This window comes from Xenopus laevis, chromosome 2L, assembly GCF_017654675.1.
Source record: "Xenopus laevis strain J_2021 chromosome 2L, Xenopus_laevis_v10.1, whole genome shotgun sequence".
In the NCBI taxonomy this organism is placed as follows: domain Eukaryota; kingdom Metazoa; phylum Chordata; class Amphibia; order Anura; family Pipidae; genus Xenopus; species Xenopus laevis.
In genome coordinates this window covers 70,322,401-70,332,097 of record NC_054373.1, presented here as the reverse complement: position 1 = coordinate 70,332,097, position 9,697 = coordinate 70,322,401, and the positions used below count along the sequence as shown (strand labels likewise).

Genomic DNA, 9,697 nt, shown 5'->3' with positions numbered 1-9,697 from the left:
ATATATATATATATATATATATATATATATATATATATATATATATATATATATATATATATATTGTTCAGCTGAACAGAAGGCCCAGTCCAACAGAATGGAAATAGAGCAAGTGCTTAAGAATCTGGTGCTGGCACAAACTGATTAGTAGTCTGGTAAAGGGAACAGCAGCTCTGGTTCTGAAGTTCAATAAGGGGCAATAGGGAATAAGTGTAGCTAAGTATTTGGGTGCCCCTGTACAAGTATACTGAGATCACTCACCTCCAATGATTACTGTTTAAAACAAAAACATTATCAAAATATAAAGGCAGAACAAGATCATGTGTAATCAAATGTGCAGGTACAGTGCAGAAATACCTCTATGGTCTCAAATGTCTACGTACGTATTCTTAACCTACGCATTGGTGTTTTAGAAATACTATGTGCAAAAACACACAGTAACATAGCAACTGTTATGTATTGATTGTTAATGTAATGCCAGTAGATGGCGCTGTTACATCTTAAACTGAGATGTTTCACTCTGCTCTGCTGATTCTTGTTTCCCAAGTATCTGCCTCTCTATCTCTCTTTTCTCCTAACTTGTTGGCAGTTCAGCCATGCTTTCCTCCCTAGTAAAGTTTGCTCTACTCCCAGCTACTGTGAACGTTTTGTGTACTACTACAGGGTCCAGAACTTAATACTGGCGACAAGGATTCGGATATAACCCATAAAAAATCTACAACTACAAGATCCCAGTGAGTAAAAGGGAACTTAAGAGACTTTATTATTTCCATAATGGTGTCCCTGGGTCACATAGAGGAGTTTGACATTGCCAGGCCATCCTCCTGGGATTCCTATGCAGAGAGACTGCAGTTCTTTCTAGAAGCAAATAAGGTGACAGACCCTGTGCAGAAACGTGCAGTTCTGCTAAGTGTTATAGGCTCAAAGACTTATGAGATTGTTCGCTCTCTGGTATCCCCCACTAAACCCAGTGACTGCTCAGTTGAGGAAATTATTAAGCATCTTAAAAATCATTTTGCACCCACAACATCTGAAACTGTAATTTCCAAAATGCTGTGTGTCACAAATGCAAGCGCCGCGGCCACATACAGAGAGTCTGCCGCCAAGTTGATAATTCACAGAGACACAAGCAAGCCAGAGCAACTCCATCTGGGGATGCAACACATATAGTAAAAATCCAAAATGACACTACTGAGAAGGAAGCAGAAACAGATATTTATGTCTCAGAAATTATAAATAGTGTTGAAAATGAGCCAATGCACAAAAAGAAATTCACTGATGTAATACTACAAGGATCTAAATGTAGAATGGAGGTAGATACAGGCTGTGTCTATTCCTTAATTTCAGAGGAAACTTTCCATGCATTATTGCCCACTACTGGCCCACCTATTTTACCATGTGAAGTTAGACTTGTGGATTACAATAAAAAGCCTGTGGATGTTGTGGGCGCCTGCTTTGTTGAAGTCCACTATAGAAAAGACAGAGGAAAACTACGCCTCATTATTACAAAAGGACACAGAGCAAGCTTATTAGGAGTAGAATGGTTTGAACCCCTAGGAATTCAATTAACTGGAGTAAATTATGCAACGACAGACTCTTTGCAAAGTATCCTCAAAGACTTTAGCAGTGTATTTGAAGAAGGCCTTGGCAAATTTAAGGGCTCACCAATATCATTCCTGCTGGATCCCAAAGTTGCCCCAATACGCATGAAGCCACGACCTGTACCATTTGCTCTCCGTCCAAAAATAGATGCCGAAATAGATCGCTTGGTGCAACAAGGAGCGCTAATTCCAGTAACCCGCCCAACTTGGGCCACCCCAATAGTGCCTGTACTGAAGCCAAATGGAGAAGTGAGGATATCAACAAGGCATTACAGGAACATCCATATCAAACTCCTGCTGTCAATCAGATTCTGAGTGATGCAGCTGCTGATGCACAAACAATTATCACACAAAAAGGAGCATTTAAAGCTACACGGTTGCAATTTGGAGTTTGCATCGCACCAGGTGTGTTCCAGAAATTGATGGATGACCTCCTTTCCAGCCTGCCAGGGGTGGTGCCATATTTTGATGATATCCTCATTGGAGCAGACTCTATGGAATCATTAACTGAAAGGGTAAGAGCAGTATTACAGCGATTTGCAGATGCTGGGTTAAAACTTAAGAAAGAAAAATGTGTTTTAGGAGTACCAAGTGTTGATTTCCTGGGATACAAAGTTGATGCAAATGGAATACATCCAACAAATGCAAAAGTAAAAGCCATTCATGAAGCTCCAGTTCCCAAAAATAAACAGGAGCTGCAAGCATTTCTCGGCCTTTTAAATTTCTACCATTCCTTCTTGAAAGACAAAGCTACTGTGGCTGAGCCACTACACAGACTACTGGACAAAAATTCTACCTGGAAGTGGTCAGCCCTGCATGAGCAGTCTTTCAAGGATGCCAAGAGACTTTTATCATCAGACAGTGTGCTAGTACATTATGATTTGCGTAAACCTCTTAACCTCACATGTGATGCTTCTCCTTATGGAATAGGGGCTGTTTTAAGTCATACTGTAAGTGGCGGTCGTGAGGCTCCCATTGCATTCTATTCTCGGACCATGAGTACCACAGAGAGGAATTACGCTCAGATTGATAAGGAAGCTTTAGCCATTGTGGCAGGGGTAAAGAAATTCCACGAGTACTTGTATGGCAGAAGTTTTGCTATAATTACTGATCACAAGCCATTATTGGGTCTGTTTAAAAATAATGGGCCTACTGCGCAGATACTTTCTCCACGCATGCTGAGATGATGTTTATTGCTAAATGCATATGACTATGAGTTGCAGTACCGCCCAGGAAAAGAAATAAGTAATGCAGATGCTTTAAGTCGTTTACCTGTAAACACTCCTGATTTTCAAGTACCGGCCTTGTCTGAGGTCCTCATGCTAGAGTCATTACCTAGTCCCCCTCTGCAGGCATCAGATATTGCCCGAATGAAAGCTACTGACCCAGTATTGTCTCGAGTGTTGAACTGGGTATGGAGGGGGTGGCCAAAAATACGTTTAAAGGAAGAGTTCACACCTTTTGAGAAACGCCAGCATGAACTCTCTGCATACAAAGGTTGCCTTTTGTGGGGAAATAGAGTGGTAATTCCCAAAGCAGGGCAAAACCATGTTCTTAAAGCCCTACACGAGAGTCACCCAGGCATTGTAAATATGAAAGCCCTTGCTAGAAGTTATGTCTGGTGGCCTAAAATGGATGAATGTATTGAAATATGTGTAAAAAGTTGTGTCCCTTGCCAGACCAATCGACATGCCCCTGCTAAGGCCTGGGTACATCCATGGGAGGTGACGCGGAGCCCATGGTCACGGCTTCATATAGATTTTGCAGGGCCTTTTCAAGGTCAGACATTCTTCCTTGTGGTTGATTCCTTTTCCAAATGGTTGGAAGTTGTTCCAGTGGCATCTGCAACCACCCATGCAGTCATTCAAGTGTTGCGGAAGTTGTTTGCCACCCATGGACTCCCAGACACTATTGTATCCGATAACGGAGCACAGTTTACATCATCAGACTTCAGAGCATTTATGGAAAGTAACCTTATTCGTCATGTTACAACAGCACCATTCCATCCATCCTCAAATGGGCAAGCTGAGCGCATGGTCCAGACTACAAAGGATGCATTAAAAAGGATAATTGATGGTGACTGGAATTATAGACTGGCAAAGTTTTTGTTGCAGCAGCACATAACCCCATCTGCTAGCACTGGCTGCAGTCCTGCAGAACTTTTGATGAACCGAAGGCTTAAAACCTGTTTAGACAGACTGCATCCCGACTTGGCTTCTGATGTACAAAATAAACAGGAAGATAAATTCCATAAAAATGCACAGACCTCCACAGTGAGGATGTTTGAAGCAGTCAATAGTGTGTATGCCAGAAATTATGCACTGGGACCAAAATGGATACCAGCAGTCATTGTTGAAGCGACAGGCCCTGTCTCGTACAAGGTTAAGACTGCGGATGGCCGTGTTATTCGAAGACATGTTGATCAGCTGCGGAGCAGACTAGGGGACAATGTTTGTCCTAATACAGAGGGTAACCATGGCCAGTTTGAATTGCAAGGTGACTTAACTCCTCTAGCTTTTCCAGAGGAAGAGATTCCTGCAGCTGAACAGACAGTAGATGTACCTGAGGGGTTACCAGCAGATACTGAGACCAATCCACAAGGAGAGGTCATCAGTGTCCCAATGGAGCGGCCCAGAAGGGTCATTCAAAGGCCCCGCCACCTAGAGGATTATGTTATCTAGGAGGGGAGGGGTGTTATGTATTGACTGTTAATGTAATGCCAGTAGATGGCGCTGTTACATCTTAAACTGAGATGTGTCACTCTGCTCTGCCGATTCTTGTTTCCCAAGTATCTGCCTCTCTATCTCTCTTTTCTCCTAACTTGTTGGCAGTTCAGCCATGCTTTCCTCCCTAGTATTGTTTGCTCTACTCCCAGCTACTGTGAACGTTTTGTGTACTACTACAGGGTCCAGAACTTAATAGCAACAAACAAATTAATCTGTATCGCTTCAGCCAAAACAGATCAGGATAATCCCCCACTAGAAGCACAATAACAAGTCATGAACATTAGATATGAGTAAATGGAAGGAAGGAAATAAATAAGGAATTACAAAGAGCGTTCTCACATTCAGGCAAATTCCTAATAGATACCAGGCTTCAAGTCAAAAGTCCCCACTAAAAAGAGCTCAGGGTGTGTAAAGCATTGTTATACATTGTTCCAACTGGTCTCTTCTCTGTGTACATTATTATTATTAATATGTATTTTAGAGAGCCAACATATTGAGCAGTGCTGATCTTGGCCTGCCAAAGGGTGTAAGTAACCGTCAGTGAAATGCAGAGCAGGAGGGGATTCTCAGCATCCAGAGAAGCTCAGGCCAAGATCTGCAGTCTTTTGTCTCATTCTTAGAGTTTCCTAGGTTAGGAGCCATAGTAGCCTCACAAGATACCTGACATTAACTTATCGTATGCAGAAAAGTGAATGAAGGGCAAGTCTGTATAAGGAAAACTGAATCAAGGGAGTCTGTATAAGAAAGGGGAAAGGAAACACCAGGAAAAGAGTGAAAATCAGAAATGAAAATGAATTAATGGAAGAATGAAGATGAAAGATAAAGGAAAAATGGATAAAAGCAAAAAACAAATACAGATAACCAGTAATAAAGGGAAAGGCAGAGGATTTTAAAAACCAAAGCTTTCAGGTCCTGACTATCATGTAGAGGTTGGAAACCCCAAAGCTTACAGGTAGTGATGATTGTGGGCAGATTTACTCAAGGGCGAAAATACGGCAGCGTCCGCTTCACACCCATTGCAACACTTTGCCAGGCAAAAATTCACTTAGACAATGCTAATTCACTGGAATGCGGAGTTTCGTTGTGGGCGCTGAATGCTGGTGATGTTTCGCTAGCGTTACTTAGCTTAGCGTTGCAATATATGCAATTGAAAGCGAAGATGCTCTAGCATTCATTTCATGCCTAGGGCAAATTCGCTAAAGGCCTTTTTTGCGTAATTTGCATACAGCGGGAAATTTAAAGTGGCATGGACATATATGTTGCAGCAAATACATTACATTACACAAGTCCAGGGAACCTTAATAAAGAAAATAGAGTTGTTATAATGACCTATACATGAGCCCATTGTATAGTTAATGTTCCATATGTATGGGGGAACCCGGTTACCCAAAAAGATTTTTAAAGACTTTTGCAGAAAAAGACACCTGTACCCTATGTCTTTATTCTCCCACCTGTGCCTTTATTTTTTCACCTATATGTTATGCCTTAATTTTTGGACCCGTACACTATGACTTTAGTCTCCCACCCATACCTGTGTCCTTATTCTTCTTCCCTTACCCTGTACCTTTATTCTCCCAACCGTACCCTGTGTCCATATTCTTCCACCCATACCCTGTACCTTTAGTCTCCCACCCATACCTGTGTCCTTATTCTTCCACCCGTACCATGTACCTTTATTCTCCCAACCGTACCCTGTGTCCTTATTCTTCCACCCATACCCTGTACCTTTAGTATGCCACTCGTCCCCTTATTCTTCCACCCATACCCTGTACATTTAGTCGCCCACTCGTACCCTGTGCCCTTATTCTTCCACCTATATGCTATGCCTTTATTCTCCTACCCTTACCCTGTGTCCTTATTCTTCTGCCAGTGCCATGTGCTCTTATTCTTTTACACGTACCCTGTACCCTTGTTCTCCCACCTGAACCTTATTTTTCCACCAGTACGCCTTTATTCTTTGACCTGTAACCTGTGCCCTTATTCTTTGACCTGTACATTTAGCCTTTACTCTCAAACGCGTACCCTTTGCCCTCATTCTTCACCCATACCATGTACCTTATTGTCCCACCTGTACCATGTGCCCTTATTCTTCCTCCCTTACGCCATGCCTTTATTCTTCCACTTGTAACCTGTGACCTTATTCTTTGACCTGTACAATTTGCCTTTATTCTCCCAACCGTACCGTGTCCATATTTTTCCACCTGTATGCTATGCCTTTTCTTTTCCACCTGTACCCTTATTCTTCCAAACGTACCCTGTGCCCTTAATCTTCCACCTGTGTACCGTGTCCTTGTTCTCCCAACCATACCCTATGCCTTTATTCTTCCACCAATATGCTAATACTCTATTCTCACACCCATACCCTTATTCTTCCACCTGTACCCTGTGCCCTTATTCTTCCACCAATATGCTAATACTTTATTCTCACACCCATACCCTTATTCTTCCAACCTTACCCATTGCCCTTATTCTTCCATCAATATGCTAATACTTTATTCTCACACCCATACCCTGATTCTTCCACCAGTACCCTGTGCCCTTATTCTCCCACCTGAACCTTGTGCCCTTATTCTTTCAACCGTACACCTTTATTCTGTCACCTGTAATTTGTGCCCTTATTCTTTCACCTGTACATTTTGCCTTTACTCTCCATACACATACCCTTTGTTCTCCCACCCATACCCTATGCCTTTATTCTCCCACCCATACCCTATGCCTTTATTCTTCCACCAGTACCTATTGCCCTAATTCAGGGGTGTCCAAACCAGATTTGGTGAGATGAAAATGTGTGGGGGCCGACCAATCAGCCTGACATTGTTTGATTCGAACCATTAAGTATTCATGAAGCTGCTGGATCCAGGCAAAATTAAATGTGAAGCCATTATGGTATGTTAGTGCCCTACTGCACTGATCTTCTTCTGTCCCCATAGCCAGCCGTTACTCACCCCCACATCCAGCCTCTGTAGTCTATAATAATTTATATTTCAATTGTTTATTCTCTCTCCGTTAGACACTCACCTTCTGTAACTCCCCCTCCCTCTCAGAAACAGGCATGAAAAAAAAGCTTAAAACTCTGTCTCCTCCTTTACACACAAGCACTCCCTCTGGAGCTCCCCCCTCCCTGCCAGAAACTAAAGGTGGACTCCGACTGTGACTTACTTCCCTGCTGCAGCACATTCATTTCTACGTGATCGCTGATAAGCAGGATCAAGCTGCAGCACATTCAACACTCGCGTCTCTCAGTGATCACATAGAAATGAATGTGCGGCAGCAGGGAAGTAAGTCACAGTTGGAGTCCACCTTTAGTTTCTGGCAGGGAGGGGGGAGCCGGCAGCTGCAGAAGGAGAGCTGGTATGTAAAGGAGATCTTAGTTGTAAAACTATCAACGGGGGAGTTGAGCCAGAGGGTAGAACGGGTTTTTTTTTAGCACTGTAGCTTTTTTTCATGCCTGGTTTCTGGGAGGGAGGGGGAGTGACAGAAAGTTTAAAAAAATAACTGCTGCTGTGACTTCGGCTCCTCTTCTGCTCTTTGCTGCGGGCCAATTAAAATTGGATCGCAGGCCGCATTTGGCCCACGGGCCGTAGTTTGGACACCCCTGCCCTAATTCTTCCACCAATATGCTAAAACGCTCGTCTGTAAGAGCCCTTACTGTCATGGGAATAAGTGGGAATTAAATGTGGCGTTACATCAGGTATGTTGGGCCTGAATAGGGACATGATCTTACAGCAGATCCACATTCCGCTGATGGGTAAGTAGCTCATTACCACTGCCCATTATGGCCCTATCATTAGAAACTTAATAATAGTCCATTAATAGCCCCATTTTATAAACTGAGCTGAAGATTACATAGCCTGTGCACTGAAAATATCCCAGGAGGTACAAATCCTCTGCAGGAAAGTTAAAGGACAAGGGAAGTTAAAATGTACTTTTGGCCTGGCCAGTGTGGCCCTTCCATTTTAAAAACCTCCTTGGGTACTTTGATAGAAATAGAGGAGCTGCCATGTTACCCAGGTGTTCCTTATTCGGGCACCCACCAATGATTTTAAATGTTCAGTTTAAAGGGTTAGTGACTCTGCTCAATGAGTGATGCTTAACTAATTGGTACCCATCAATGATTTTAAATGTACTTGTCCTTTTTTTTATGCTGCTAATAAAATGAAGCTGGAAATCGCAGACTGATAGACTTTACATAATAAAAGCCTGATTGTTTTGCATTGCTCTAGGCAGGATGATCAATGAATGAGCAGTTTGACTTACTGGCTCTGGAGAAAGCTGTGCTGGGTTATCAGGATCATATTCTTTGGACTTTTTCTCCCGTTGGTGCTGGAGTGGTCGCTTTCTGTGGTACTCCTTCATCTGTGGAGAAAATGGGACAGAGTTATACCATGCTTAGCTATGGATAAAGGGGAAGCAAACCAGAGTGTGAGCTCATATGGTTATCTCCCATAATTCTACAGTTTCTAAGAATAATTCTCTGTGCCACTTTGTATGAAAGTCAGTTTGAGGGTAATTGAGGATTTGTTGCTTTTTCCTCCTATTTAAAGGGGTGGGAGAAACGCAAATGTCATTAGGTAAAGACAAGTAAAAAAAATGCATTTTAAGATGTAGCACAATATAAAAAAATATGCTTAAGAAAGTTGTGAGTATGTAATGCTATAGGGCAGGTATTCTACCATGTTGAATACATTACGGATGCTACATTTTGGCTGCGTGTACCTTTGACAAACACTTAGGCTGGAACTACACGATGCGTCTTCTTGAGATCCGACACGCTGAGAGACATTTCTATTACCTACCTTATATTTGACGCATCCGTCTCCTCGCATACGCTTCCTTTCAGCGCGTCGGATCTCAAGAAGACACATCGTGTAGTTCCAGACTAAAATTGAGTAATATACACATTCCTGTATATAAAACAGGCACCTGTCTGTATGTGAAGTGTAGGAATGGATTATCGCTCTGCGTTTCTCCACAGGTCAAGATCCACTATGTCTGGCATTAGCCTAATACCTTATCTCATATACTTAAATAATTCTCCAAAGTCATGCTTATAAGTTAAAACATATAGTTTACTACATCAAAGTATTAAAAAACAGTAGAAAACCCCCTTAGAGCGCTTAACGTGTTTCATGCTTACCTAGCACTTAGTCATAGGCATAAAAGATTTTGCCTATGACTAAGTGCTAGGTAAGCATGAAACGCATTAGGCGCTCTAAGGGGATTTTCTAATGTTTTTTAATACTTCGATGTAATAAACTATATGTTTTAACTTATAAGCATGCATTTGGAGAATTATTTAAGTATATATGGTTGTACCTCTGTTTGGTCACGAGAGGGCTCCGGCATGCTAAAGATTGATTTTTATTGACC

At 42.2% G+C, this 9,697-nt stretch overlaps 1 pseudogene; it reads left to right on the top strand.

Moving 5' to 3' along the window:
* The first annotated feature begins 514 nt into the window (after positions 1 to 514).
* On the top strand, positions 515 to 9,354 carry LOC121399969 (annotated as a pseudogene).
* Positions 9,355 to 9,697: the final 343 nt, after the last annotated feature.